We start from the raw sequence: 14,612 nt of genomic DNA on the forward strand, positions 1-14,612 counted from the left end.
AACAAACAAAGGGGAAAAATATATATGTTTTGACATACGGAATTCTATTTTTATTCATACTTAGACATGTGCAAATATGTGTTGGAGAGGGTAGGTTTGAATCAAATTCCTTCCAGTACACGCCTGAATGTATCGATGAATAAAACTGTAAAGGTAAATTCAAGGCAGTCGTTACGTTCGGCTGTGGATTCAAGTTATGGAACCAGGCCAACCTCCCCAAACATTATTTTGCACAAGACTATTTATAATTAATTTCTCCTCTGCACATCTTTACTTTATTTTCAACATGGTGATAGCATGCAGAATATGAGAAAGAAAGTTAAATCCTTCATGTGCTTTTCCAACATATATTTGAACCACAAATTTCTCCTAAACCAACAAAGCCCTCATAAACAATTAAGAAATGAATGGACATTTTAAGTCTTCCCCAGCAATTTGACCAGAAACAGACTCAACTTTGACAACTGTCAATATGATTTATCACCATCGTACATAAACCTCAACTGTTAATTTACCCATACAATGAAAATGATATTGGAAAAACAGATCCTATTGAGGAAATTTAGAATCCTCACTTCAAAACGAAAACTTTGTTTCTATTTTGAGAACACAAACGCTGTCTGGCGCGTTAGTCTGGCAATTTTTTTCCTAAAACCCAACTAATGTAATGGCTCGTTGGTCTAGGGGTATGATTCTCGCTTTGGGTGCGAGAGGTCCCGCGTTCAAATCCCGGACGAGCCCAAGCAATTGGTGTTTTTCTTTTGAAACACGTAGCTTCCAACTGTGTTTAATATAGTCAGCAAAAATCGTTTGTAGCAAAACCCTTCAAGTGCTCCACAGAGAAGATGTTGGCATGCCACCATCAATATATATATTTCCTGGTGCTTCTGATATCACCTTTCAAAGCTAACATCTTATATTTATACAAGTTTAACTTTTACTTAGAATTGTATGAGAGAAATCATAAAAAATGTGTTGTTTTCATTATCAACCATTTAAAATCAATGGTTTATCATAAGTCATTAATGCAAGTCCTAACTGCTCAGATGACGCTTTTAAGACTGCAAAGTCTTTCTTAAGACTTCAAAATCTTTGTTAACAACAAACAAAGGGGAAAAAAATATATGTTTTGACATACGGAATTCTATTTTTATTCATACTTAGACATGTGCAAATATGTGTTGGAGAGGGTAGGTTTGAATCAAATTCCTTCCAGTACACGCCTGAATGTATCGATGAATAAAACTGTAAAGGTAAATTCAAGGCAGTCGTTACGTTCGGCTGTGGATTCAAGTTATGGAACCAGGCCAACCTCCCCAAACATTATTTTGCACAAGACTATTTATAATTAATTTCTCCTCTGCACATCTTTACTTTATTTTTAACATGGTGATAGCATGCAGAATATGAGAAAGAAAGTTAAATCCTTCATGTGCTTTTCCAACATATATTTGAACCACAAATTTCTCCTAAACCATCAAAGCCCTCATAAACAATTAAGAAATGAATGGACATTTTAAGTCTTCCCCAGCAATTTGACCAGAAACAGACTCAACTTTGACAACTGTCAATATGATTTATCACCATCGTACATAAACCTCAACTGTTAATTTACCCATACAATGAAAATGATATTGGAAAAACAGATCCTATTGAGGAAATTTAAAATCCTCACTTCAAAACGAAAATTTTGTTTCTATTTTGAGAACACAAACGCTGTCTGGCGCGTTAGTCTGGCAATTTTTTCCCTAAAACCCAACTAATGTAATGGCTCTTTGGTCTAGGAGTATGATTCTCGCTTTGGGTGCGAGAGGTCCCAGGTTCAAATCCCGGACGAGCCCAAGCAATTGGTGTTTTTCTTTTGAAACACGTAGCTTCCAACTGTGTTTAATATAGTCAGCAAAAATCATTTGTAGCAAAACCCTTCAAGTGCTCCACAGAGAAGATCTTGGCATGCCACCATCAATATATATATTTCCTGGTGCTTCTGATATCACCTTTCAAAGCTAACATCTTATATTAATACAAGTTTAGCTTTTACTTAGAATTGTATGAGAGAAATCATAAAAAATGTGTTGTTTTCATTATCAACCATTTAAAATCAATGGTTTATCGTAAGTCATTAATGCAAGTCCTAACTGCTCAGATGACGCTTTTAAGACTGCAAAGTCTTTCTTAAGACTGCAAAATCTTTGTTAACAACAAACAAAGGGGTAAAAAAATATATGTTTTGACATACGGAATTCTATTTTTATTCATACTTAGACATGTGCAAATATGTGTTGGAGAGGGTAGGTTTGAATCAAATTCCTTCCAGTACACGCCTGAATGTATCGATGAATAAAACTGTAAAGGTAAATTCAAGGCAGTCGTTACGTTCGGCTGTGGATTCAAGTTATGGAACCAGGCCAACCTCCCCAAACATTATTTTGCACAAGACTATTTATAATTAATTTCTCCTCTGCACATCTTTACTTTATTTTCAACATGGTGATAGCATGCAGAATATGAGAAAGAAAGTTAAATCCTTCATGTGCTTTTCCAACATATATTTGAACCACAAATTTCTCCTAAACCAACAAAGCCCTCATAAACAATTAAGAAATGAATGGACATTTTAAGTCTTCCCCAGCAATTTGACCAGAAACAGACTCAACTTTGACAACTGTCAATATGATTTATCACCATCGTACATAAACCTCAACTGTTAATTTACCCATACAATGAAAATGATATTGGAAAAACAGATCCTATTGAGGAAATTTAGAATCCTCACTTCAAAACGAAAACTTTGTTTCTATTTTGAGAACACAAACGCTGTCTGGCGCGTTAGTCTGGCAATTTTTTTCCTAAAACCCAACTAATGTAATGGCTCGTTGGTCTAGGGGTATGATTCTCGCTTTGGGTGCGAGAGGTCCCGCGTTCAAATCCCGGACGAGCCCAAGCAATTGGTGTTTTTCTTTTGAAACACGTAGCTTCCAACTGTGTTTAATATAGTCAGCAAAAATCATTTGTAGCAAAACCCTTCAAGTGCTCCACAGAGAAGATGTTGGCATGCCACCATCAATATATATATTTCCTGGTGCTTCTGATATCACCTTTCAAAGCTAACATCTTATATTTATTCAAGTTGAACTTTTACTTAGAATTGTATGAGAGAAATCATAAAAAATGTGTTGTTTTCATTATCAACCATTTAAAATCAATGGTTTATCATAAGTCATTAATGCAAGTCCTAACTGCTCAGATGACGCTTTTAAGACTGCAAAGTCTTTCTTAAGACTGCAAAATCTTTGTTAACAACAAACAAAGGGGAAAAATATATATGTTTTGACATACGGAATTCTATTTTTATTCATACTTAGACATGTGCAAATATGTGTTGGAGAGGGTAGGTTTGAATCAAATTCCTTCCAGTACACGCCTGAATGTATCGATGAATAAAACTGTAAAGGTAAATTCAAGGCAGTCGTTACGTTCGGCTGTGGATTCAAGTTATGGAACCAGGCCAACCTCCCCAAACATTATTTTGCACAAGACTATTTATAATTAATTTCTCCTCTGCACATCTTTACTTTATTTTCAACATGGTGATAGCATGCAGAATATGAGAAAGAAAGTTAAATCCTTCATGTGCTTTTCCAACATATATTTGAACCACATATTTCTCCTAAACCAACAAAGCCCTCATAAACAATTAAGAAATGAATGGACATTTTAAGTCTTCCCCAGCAATTTGAACAGAAACAGACTCAACTTTGACAACTGTCAATATGATTTATCACCATCGTACATAAACCTCAACTGTTAATTTACCCATACAATGAAAATGATATTGGAAAAACAGATCCTATTGAGGAAATTTAAAATCCTCACTTCAAAACGAAAACTTTGTTTCTATTTTGAGAACACAAACGCTGTCTGGCGCGTTAGTCTGGCAATTTTTTTCCTAAAACCCAACTAATGTAATGGCTCGTTGGTCTAGGAGTATGATTCTCGCTTTGGGTGCGAGAGGTCCCGGGTTCAAATCCCGGACGAGCCCAAGCAATTGGTGTTTTTCTTTTGAAACACGTAGCTTCCAACTGTGTTTAATATAGTCAGCAAAAATCATTTGTAGCAAAACCCTTCAAGTGCTCCACAGAGAAGATGTTGGCATGCCACCATCAATATATATATTTCCTGGTGCTTCTGATATCACCTTTCAAAGCTAACATCTTATATTAATACAATTTTAGCTTTTACTTAGAATTGTATGAGAGAAATCATAAAAAATGTGTTGTTTTCATTATCAACCATTTAAAATCAATGGTTTATCGTAAGTCATTAATGCAAGTCCTAACTGCTCAGATGACGCTTTTAAGACTGCAAAGTCTTTCTTAAGACTGCAAAATCTTTGTTAACAACAAACAAAGGGGAAAAAAAATATATGTTTTGACATACGGAATTCTATTTTTATTCATACTTAGACATGTGCAAATATGTGTTGGAGAGGGTAGGTTTGAATCAAATTCCTTCCAGTACACGCCTGAATGTATCGATGAATAAAACTGTAAAGGTAAATTCAAGGCAGTCGTTACGTTCGGCTGTGGATTCAAGTTATGGAACCAGGCCAACCTCCCCAAACATTATTTTGCACAAGACTATTTATAATTAATTTCTCCTCTGCACATCTTTACTTTATTTTCAACATGGTGATAGCATGCAGAATATGAGAAAGAAAGTTAAATCCTTCATGTGCTTTTCCAACATATATTTGAACCACAAATTTCTCCTAAACCAACAAAGCCCTCATAAACAATTAAGAAATGAATGGACATTTTAAGTCTTCCCCAGCAATTTGACCAGAAACAGACTCAACTTTGACAACTGTCAATATGATTTATCACCATCGTACATAAACCTCAACTGTTAATTTACCCATACAATGAAAATGATATTGGAAAAACAGATCCTATTGAGGAAATTTAAAATCCTCACTTCAAATGAAAACTTTGTTTCTATTTTGAGAACACAAACGCTGTCTGGCGCGTTAGTCTGGCAATTTTTTTCCTAAATCCCAACTAATGTAATGTCTCGTTGGTCTAGGGGTATGATTCTCGCTTTGGGTGCGAGAGGTCTCGGGTTCAAATCCCGGACGAGCCCAAGCAATTGGTGTTTTTCTTTTGAAACACGTAGCTTCCAACTGTGTTTAATATAGTCAGCAAAAATCATTTGTAGCAAAACCCTTCAAGTGCTCCACAGAGAAGATGTTGGCATGCCACCATCAATATATATATTTCCTGGTGCTTCTGATATCACCTTTCAAAGCTAACATCTTATATTTATTCAAGTTGAACTTTTACTTAGAATTGTATGAGAGAAATCATAAAAAATGTGTTGTTTTCATTATCAACCATTTAAAATCAATGGTTTATCATAAGTCATTAATGCAAGTCCTAACTGCTCAGATGACGCTTTTAAGACTGCAAAGTCTTTCTTAAGACTGCAAAATCTTTGTTAACAACAAACAAAGGGGAAAAATATATATGTTTTGACATACGGAATTCTATTTTTATTCATACTTAGACATGTGCAAATATGTGTTGGAGAGGGTAGGTTTGAATCAAATTCCTTCCAGTACACGCCTGAATGTATCGATGAATAAAACTGTAAAGGTAAATTCAAGGCAGTCGTTACGTTCGGCTGTGGATTCAAGTTATGGAACCAGGCCAACCTCCCCAAACATTATTTTGCACAAGACTATTTATAATTAATTTCTCCTCTGCACATCTTTACTTTATTTTCAACATGGTGATAGCATGCAGAATATGAGAAAGAAAGTTAAATCCTTCATGTGCTTTTCCAACATATATTTGAACCACAAATTTCTCCTAAACCAACAAAGCCCTCATAAACAATTAAGAAATGAATGGACATTTTAAGTCTTCCCCAGCAATTTGACCAGAAACAGACTCAACTTTGACAACTGTCAATATGATTTATCACCATCGTACATAAACCTCAACTGTTAATTTACCCATACAATGAAAATGATATTGGAAAAACAGATCCTATTGAGGAAATTTAGAATCCTCACTTCAAAACGAAAACTTTGTTTCTATTTTGAGAACACAAACGCTGTCTGGCGCGTTAGTCTGGCAATTTTTTTCCTAAAACCCAACTAATGTAATGGCTCGTTGGTCTAGGGGTATGATTCTCGCTTTGGGTGCGAGAGGTCCCGCGTTCAAATCCCGGACGAGCCCAAGCAATTGGTGTTTTTCTTTTGAAACACGTAGCTTCCAACTGTGTTTAATATAGTCAGCAAAAATCGTTTGTAGCAAAACCCTTCAAGTGCTCCACAGAGAAGATGTTGGCATGCCACCATCAATATATATATTTCCTGGTGCTTCTGATATCACCTTTCAAAGCTAACATCTTATATTTATACAAGTTTAACTTTTACTTAGAATTGTATGAGAGAAATCATAAAAAATGTGTTGTTTTCATTATCAACCATTTAAAATCAATGGTTTATCATAAGTCATTAATGCAAGTCCTAACTGCTCAGATGACGCTTTTAAGACTGCAAAGTCTTTCTTAAGACTTCAAAATCTTTGTTAACAACAAACAAAGGGGAAAAAAATATATGTTTTGACATACGGAATTCTATTTTTATTCATACTTAGACATGTGCAAATATGTGTTGGAGAGGGTAGGTTTGAATCAAATTCCTTCCAGTACACGCCTGAATGTATCGATGAATAAAACTGTAAAGGTAAATTCAAGGCAGTCGTTACGTTCGGCTGTGGATTCAAGTTATGGAACCAGGCCAACCTCCCCAAACATTATTTTGCACAAGACTATTTATAATTAATTTCTCCTCTGCACATCTTTACTTTATTTTCAACATGGTGATAGCATGCAGAATATGAGAAAGAAAGTTAAATCCTTCATGTGCTTTTCCAACATATATTTGAACCACAAATTTCTCCTAAACCAACAAAGCCCTCATAAACAATTAAGAAATGAATGGACATTTTAAGTCTTCCCCAGCAATTTGACCAGAAACAGACTCAACTTTGACAACTGTCAATATGATTTATCACCATCGTACATAAACCTCAACTGTTAATTTACCCATACAATGAAAATGATATTGGAAAAACAGATCCTATTGAGGAAATTTAGAATCCTCACTTCAAAACGAAAATTTTGTTTCTATTTTGAGAACACAAACGCTGTCTGGCGCGTTAGTCTGGCAATTTTTTTCCTAAAACCCAACTAATGTAATGGCTCGTTGGTCTAGGGGTATGATTCTCGCTTTGGGTGCGAGAGGTCCCGCGTTCAAATCCCGGACGAGCCCAAGCAATTGGTGTTTTTCTTTTGAAACACGTAGCTTCCAACTGTGTTTAATATAGTCAGCAAAAATCGTTTGTAGCAAAACCCTTCAAGTGCACCACAGAGAAGATGTTGGCATGCCACCATCAATATATATATTTCCTGGTGCTTCTGATATCACCTTTCAAAGCTAACATCTTATATTTATACAAGTTTAACTTTTACTTAGAATTGTATGAGAGAAATCATAAAAAATGTGTTGTTTTCATTATCAACCATTTAAAATCAATGGTTTATCATAAGTCATTAATGCAAGTCCTAACTGCTCAGATGACGCTTTTAAGACTGCAAAGTCTTTCTTAAGACTGCAAAATCTTTGTTAACAACAAACAAAGGGGAAAAATATATATGTTTTGACATACGGAATTCTATTTTTATTCATACTTAGACATGTGCAAATATGTGTTGGAGAGGGTAGGTTTGAATCAAATTCCTTCCAGTACACGCCTGAATGTATCGATGAATAAAACTGTAAAGGTAAATTCAAGGCAGTCGTTACGTTCGGCTGTGGATTCAAGTTATGGAACCAGGCCAACCTCCCCAAACATTATTTTGCACAAGACTATTTATAATTAATTTCTCCTCTGCACATCTTTACTTTATTTTCAACATGGTGATAGCATGCAGAATATGAGAAAGAAAGTTAAATCCTTCATGTGCTTTTCCAACATATATTTGAACCACATATTTCTCCTAAACCAACAAAGCCCTCATAAACAATTAAGAAATGAATGGACATTTTAAGTCTTCCCCAGCAATTTGACCAGAAACAGACTCAACTTTGACAACTGTCAATATGATTTATCACCATCGTACATAAACCTCAACTGTTGATTTACCCATACAATGAAAATTATATTGGAAAAACAGATCCTATTGAGGAAATTTAAAATCCTCACTTCAAAACGAAAACTTTGTTTCTATTTTGAGAACACAAACGCTGTCTGGCGCGTTAGTCTGGCAATTTTTTTCCTAAAACCCAACTAATGTAATGGCTCGTTGGTCTAGGAGTATGATTCTCGCTTTGGGTGCGAGAGGTCCCGGGTTCAAATCCCGGACGAGCCCAAGCAATTGGTGTTTTTCTTTTGAAACACGTAGCTTCCAACTGTGTTTAATATAGTCAGCAAAAATCATTTGTAGCAAAACCCTTCAAGTGCTCCACAGAGAAGATGTTGGTATGCCACCATCAATATATATATTTCCTGGTGCTTCTGATATCACCTTTCAAAGCTAACATCTTATATTAATACAAGTTTAGCTTTTACTTAGAATTGTATGAGAGAAATCATAAAAAATGTGTTGTTTTCATTATCAACCATTTAAAATCAATGGTTTATCGTAAGTCATTAATGCAAGTCCTAACTGCTCAGATGACGCTTTTAAGACTGCAAAGTCTTTCTTAAGACTGCAAAATCTTTGTTAACAACAAACAAAGGGGAAAAAAATATATGTTTTGACATACGGAATTCTATTTTTATTCATACTTAGACATGTGCAAATATGTGTTGGAGAGGGTAGGTTTGAATCAAATTCCTTCCAGTACACGCCTGAATGTATCGATGAATAAAACTGTAAAGGTAAATTCAAGGCAGTCGTTACGTTCGGCTGTGGATTCAAGTTATGGAACCAGGCCAACCTCCCCAAACATTATTTTGCACAAGACTATTTATAATTAATTTCTCCTCTGCACATCTTTACTTTATTTTCAACATGGTGATAGCATGCAGAATATGAGAAAGAAAGTTAAATCCTTCATGTGCTTTTCCAACATATATTTGAACCACAAATTTCTCCTAAACCAACAAAGCCCTCATAAACAATTAAGAAATGAATGGACATTTTAAGTCTTCCCCAGCAATTTGACCAGAAAGAGACTCAACTTTGACAACTGTCAATATGATTTATCACCATCGTACATAAACCTCAACTGTTAATTTACCCATACAATGAAAATGATATTGGAAAAACAGATCCTATTGAGGAAATTTAAAATCCTCACTTCAAAACGAAAACTTTGTTTCTATTTTGAGAACACAAATGCTGTCTGGCGCGTTAGTCTGGCAATTTTTTTCCTAAAACCCAACTAATGTAATGGCTCGTTGATCTAGGGGTATGATTCTCGCTTTGGGTGCGAGAGGTCCCGGGTTCAAATCCCGGACGAGCCCAAGCAATTGGTGTTTTTCTTTTGAAACACGTAGCTTCCAACTGTGTTTAATATAGTCAGCAAAAATCATTTGTAGCAAAACCCTTCAAGTGCTCCACAGAGAAGATGTTGGCATGCCACCATCAATATATATATTTCCTGGTGCTTCTGATATCACCTTTCAAAGCTAACATCTTATATTAATACAAGTTTAGCTTTTACTTAGAATTGTATGAGAGAAATCATAAAAAATGTGTTGTTTTCATTATCAACCATTTAAAATCAATGGTTTATCGTAAGTCATTAATGCAAGTCCTAACTGCTCAGATGACGCTTTTAAGACTGCAAAGTCTTTCTTAAGACTGCACAATCTTTGTTAACAACAAACAAAGGGAAAAAAAATATATGTTTTGACATACGGAATTCTATTTTCATTCATACTTAGACATGTGCAAATATGTGTTGGAGAGGGTAGGTTTGAATCAAATTCCTTCCAGTACACGCCTGAATGTATCGATGAATAAAACTGTGAAGGTAAATTCAAGGCAGTCGTTACGTTCGGCTGTGGATTCAAGTTATGGAACCAGGCCAACCTCCCCAAACATTATTTTGCACAAGACTATTTATAATTAATTTCTCCTCTGCACATCTTTACTTTATTTTCAACATGGTGATAGCATGCAGAATATGAGAAAGAAAGTTGAATCCTTCATGTGCTTTTCCAACATATATTTGAACAACAAATTTCTCCTAAACCAACAAAGCCCTCATAAACAATTAAGAAATGAATGGACATTTTAAGTCTTCCCCAGCAATTTGACCAGAAACAGACTCAACTTTGACAACTGTCAATATGATTTATCACCATCGTACATAAACCTCAACTGTTAATTTACCCATACAATGAAAATGATATTGGAAAAACAGATCCTATTGAGGAAATTTAAAATCCTCACTTCAAAACGAAAACTTTGTTTCTATTTTGAGAACACAAACGTTGTCTGGCGCGTTAGTCTGGCAATTTTGGCAATTTTTTTCCTAAAACCCAACGACTGTAATGGCTCGTTGGTCTAGGGGTATGATTCTCGCTTTGGGTGCGAGAGGTCCCGAGTTCAAATCCCGGACGAGCCCAAGCATTTGGTGTTTTTCTTTTGAAACACGTAGCTTCCAACTGTGTTTAATATAGTCAGCAAAAATCATTTGTAGCAAAACCCTTCAAGTGCTCCACAGAGAAGATGTTGGCATGCCACCATCAATATATATATTTCCTGGTGCTTCTGATATCACCTTTCAAAGCTAACATCTTATATTAATACAAGTTTAGCTTTTACTTAGAATTGTATGAGAGAAATCATAAAAAATGTGTTGTTTTCATTATCAACCATTTAAAATCAATGGTTTATCGTAAGTCATTAATGCAAGTCCTAACTGCTCAGATGACGCTTTTAAGACTGCAAAGTCTTTCTTAAGACTGCAAAATCTTTGTTAACAACAAACAAAGGGGAAAAAAATATATGTTTTGACATACGGAATTCTATTTTTATTCATACTTAGACATGTGCAAATATGTGTTGGAGAGGGTAGGTTTGAATCAAATTCCTTCCAGTACACGCCTGAATGTATCGATGAATAAAACTGTAAAGGTAAATTCAAGGCAGTCGTTACGTTCGGCTGTGGATTCAAGTTATGGAACCAGGCCAACCTCCCCAAACATTATTTTGCACAAGACTATTTATAATTAATTTCTCCTCTGCACATCTTTACTTTATTTTCAACATGGTGATAGCATGCAGAATATGAGAAAGAAAGTTCAATCCTTCATGTGCTTTTCCAACATATATTTGAACCACAAATTTCTCCTAAACCAACAAAGCCCTCATAAACAATTAAGAAATGAATGGACATTTTAAGTCTTCCCCAGCAATTTGACCAGAAACAGACTCAACTTTAACAACTGTCAATATGATTTATCACCATCGTACATAAACCTCAACTGTTAATTTACCCATACAATGAAAATGATATTAGAAAAACAGATCCTATTGAGGAAATTTAAAATCCTCACTTCAAAACGAAAACTTTGTTTCTATTTTGAGAACACAAACGCTGTCTGGCGCGTTAGTCTGGCAATTTTTTTCCTAAAACCCCACTAATGTAATGGCTCGTTAGTCTAGGGGTATGATTCTCGCTTTGGGTGCGAGAGGTCCCAGGTTCAAATCCCGGACGAGCCCAAGCAATTCAAAACGCTTTCTTAAGACTAATGTAGTGGCTCGTTGGTCTAGGGGTATGATTCTCGCTTTGGGTGCGAGAGGTCCCGGGTTCAAATCCCGGACGAGCCCAAGCAACTGGTGTTTTTCTTTTGAAACACGTAGCTTCCAACTGTGTTTAATATAGTCAGCAAAAATCATTTGTAGCAAAACCCTTCAAGTGCTCCACAGAGAAGATGTTGGCATGCCACCATCAATATATATATTTCCTGGTGCTTCTGATATCACCTTTCAAAGCTAACATCTTATATTAATACAAGTTTAGCTTTTACTTAGAATTGTATGAGAGAAATCATAAAAAATGTGTTGTTTTCATTATCAACCATTTAAAATCAATGGTTTATCGTAAGTCATTAATGCAAGTCCTAACTGCTCAGATGACGCTTTTAAGACTGCAAAGTCTTTCTTAAGACTGCAAAATCTTTGTTAACAACAAACAAAGGGGAAAAAAATATATGTTTTGACATACGGAATTCTATTTTTATTCATACTTAGACATGTGCAAATATGTGTTGGAGAGGGTAGGTTTGAATCAAATTCCTTCCAGTACACGCCTGAATGTATCGATGAATAAAACTGTAAAGGTAAATTCAAGGCAGTCGTTACGTTCGGCTGTGGATTCAAGTTATGGAACCAGGCCAACCTCCCCAAACATTATTTTGCACAAGACTATTTATGTAGCGAAACCGACCTCGCCACGTGTCCTTGGAGGGGGCTGATTGCCCGCCTCTTGCCTTTGGACTATGGACCAGACTTTATGGGAATGTGATACCCCAGATAGCCATACCATGGAGCCTATTCATATAATGAAAGACTATGGGAAAGACTTTAGCTCCATGGCAATTGTACTGTGTGAGTAGGATCTGCGCGCTATTCGGTAGTTTTGTGCGTGCAGATCCCAGCTATCTGGGGATAGGTGAAATGTCTGTGTGCTATGTGTAAATGCGACTTTATGTATTTTAAAGTGTTTTATGTTGTTTTGCAACCATGTGGTTAATGGAGTCTGCCTTTAGTCCTGGGTAATTGGATTACTTCTCCAATTAACTCCAGGGCAGAAGGGAGGAAACCAGGGTGCATTGTGGGGATGTTTTTCTGCCAGCCAGAAAGGAACAAAAGTTACTTTTAGTAACTTTTGAAACCCTGGTCGGATTCATGCCGTTTTTTAATATGTTGTTCCCCTGAATGGATTGATTGTGGATATGTATTTTTATGTGAATGTGATGTATGGTTTTAAAGTTATGAAAGTTGTGTAAAAGTATATTTTACACTGTATGCATAATGGGATTATGTGTCACACTAAGGGGAGGGGATGTGTGGGAGGTAACATCTATTTAATTGGTTCTTTTATGCCTCCCCCTGGGTGTGGCCTGTATGTGTGAGTTGGAAATAAAAGCCCGGCTGGATGAGCCAGTTGAGAGTTCCTGTTTTACCCTCAAAGTGATGTGTCGTCTCATTATTGGGGGAAGGATTTATTGAGTGCTGTTCCAGTTGACTGCTAGGAGTACAAGCCTATTCGTATGGTTCCTATTCAATGGTCTACAGCATTCATATGCTTGGGAGAATTTAAAAGGTTTCTTGGATTCGGTGATTGTGGTGTCTGCCAGAGTGCTTGGAGTCCTCAGGAAGCACTAGGAGCATCCATTAACGGAGGTACCAAGTCGGGGTGCCAGGCGATCCGTTACATTGGTGGCAAGCGGTGGGATGGCGTCCTAGTGTGAGGTAAAGCTCAGAGACACTGTTTGGATTTACAAATTGAGGGCAACGCTAGCAGTCGTGCAGCGCCCCTGGGAGCAGACAAGTATGGAAGGTTCTGGCTCTGGAGATGATTGGCTGGCCGAGGTGAGGCAGCTAGTGGCCGAGTATGGGGATGATATACCCATGGAGACACGCCGGGTGATCTGGAACCAGGTCATGGCTGAGCGAAACACAAGGCTGGACCGAGAATTCCGGTTGGCAAAAGAGAGGAAGTATGCTCAGCAGCAGGAGCGGTACAGCAGCCGAGTAGAGGCTGCATCCGAGGAGGTTAGCCGTCTTTCCCTGAGGCGGCGGGAGGAACCCGAAGTGGGGGTCCTCATAGACTGGTCCTGTGAGGAACCACAACAGGCAGGTAGAGATGGGACCAAGGTCTCTCCACCGGGCCCTTACTCACAAATGTTGCGGGGCCTCACGAATTGGTCCTGGGAAGACCCACAGATGGCAGGTGGAGATGGGACTGCGGTCTCTCTACCGGCCCTACAGGGATGCTGGGCAGTCGGCCCAGATCCCCAGCGTCAGTGTGCGTTACAGGGAGCTGAAGGTGCCGTTCTTGCTCCCCAGCGGCAGTCTACGGTGCAGGGAGAGGAGCCTGTTATCCCCTCTCCCCAGCGGCTGAAGGTGTGTAAGGGAGAGGAGTTTGTTACCCCCTCTCCCCAGCAGCAGCTTAGCACACCAAGGGGAGACAGTAAGCCCCACACCAGCACAGATGGGACCGTGGTCTCTGCGCCCAAGTTACAGGGAGCTGAAGGGGCCGTCCTCCCTCCCCAGCGGCAGTGTGATTTGTTGGGGATTGGGAGCCCAGTCTCCATTCCCCAGCGGCAGAGTATCCAGCAGGGAATGGAGAGCCCAGCCCCCTTTTCCCCACAGCAGGACTCTGTGCTGGGAGGAGAGACAGTCGGTCTCCCTCCGCAGAGACGGGAAGTATGTATGGGAGAGGAGATTGTTACCACCTCTCCCCAGCGGCGGATCATTAATGTACAGGGAATAGAGAGCCCAGTCTCCATTCCCCAGCGGCAGAGTGTTCTAATGGGAGAGGAGCTGGTTACCACCTCTCCCCAGCGGCAGCTTAA

At 37.8% G+C, this 14,612-nt stretch overlaps 1 non-coding gene across 1 annotated transcript; it reads left to right on the forward strand.

Moving 5' to 3' along the window:
• The first annotated feature begins 11,787 nt into the window (after positions 1–11,787).
• TRNAP-UGG (transfer RNA proline (anticodon UGG)) lies at positions 11,788–11,859 on the forward strand. The gene has a single exon. It is a non-coding gene; the product is annotated as a tRNA-Pro (tRNA).
• Positions 11,860–14,612: the final 2,753 nt, after the last annotated feature.

The sequence above is a fragment of the Pelobates fuscus genome, chromosome 6 (assembly GCF_036172605.1).
Source record: "Pelobates fuscus isolate aPelFus1 chromosome 6, aPelFus1.pri, whole genome shotgun sequence".
In the NCBI taxonomy this organism is placed as follows: domain Eukaryota; kingdom Metazoa; phylum Chordata; class Amphibia; order Anura; family Pelobatidae; genus Pelobates; species Pelobates fuscus.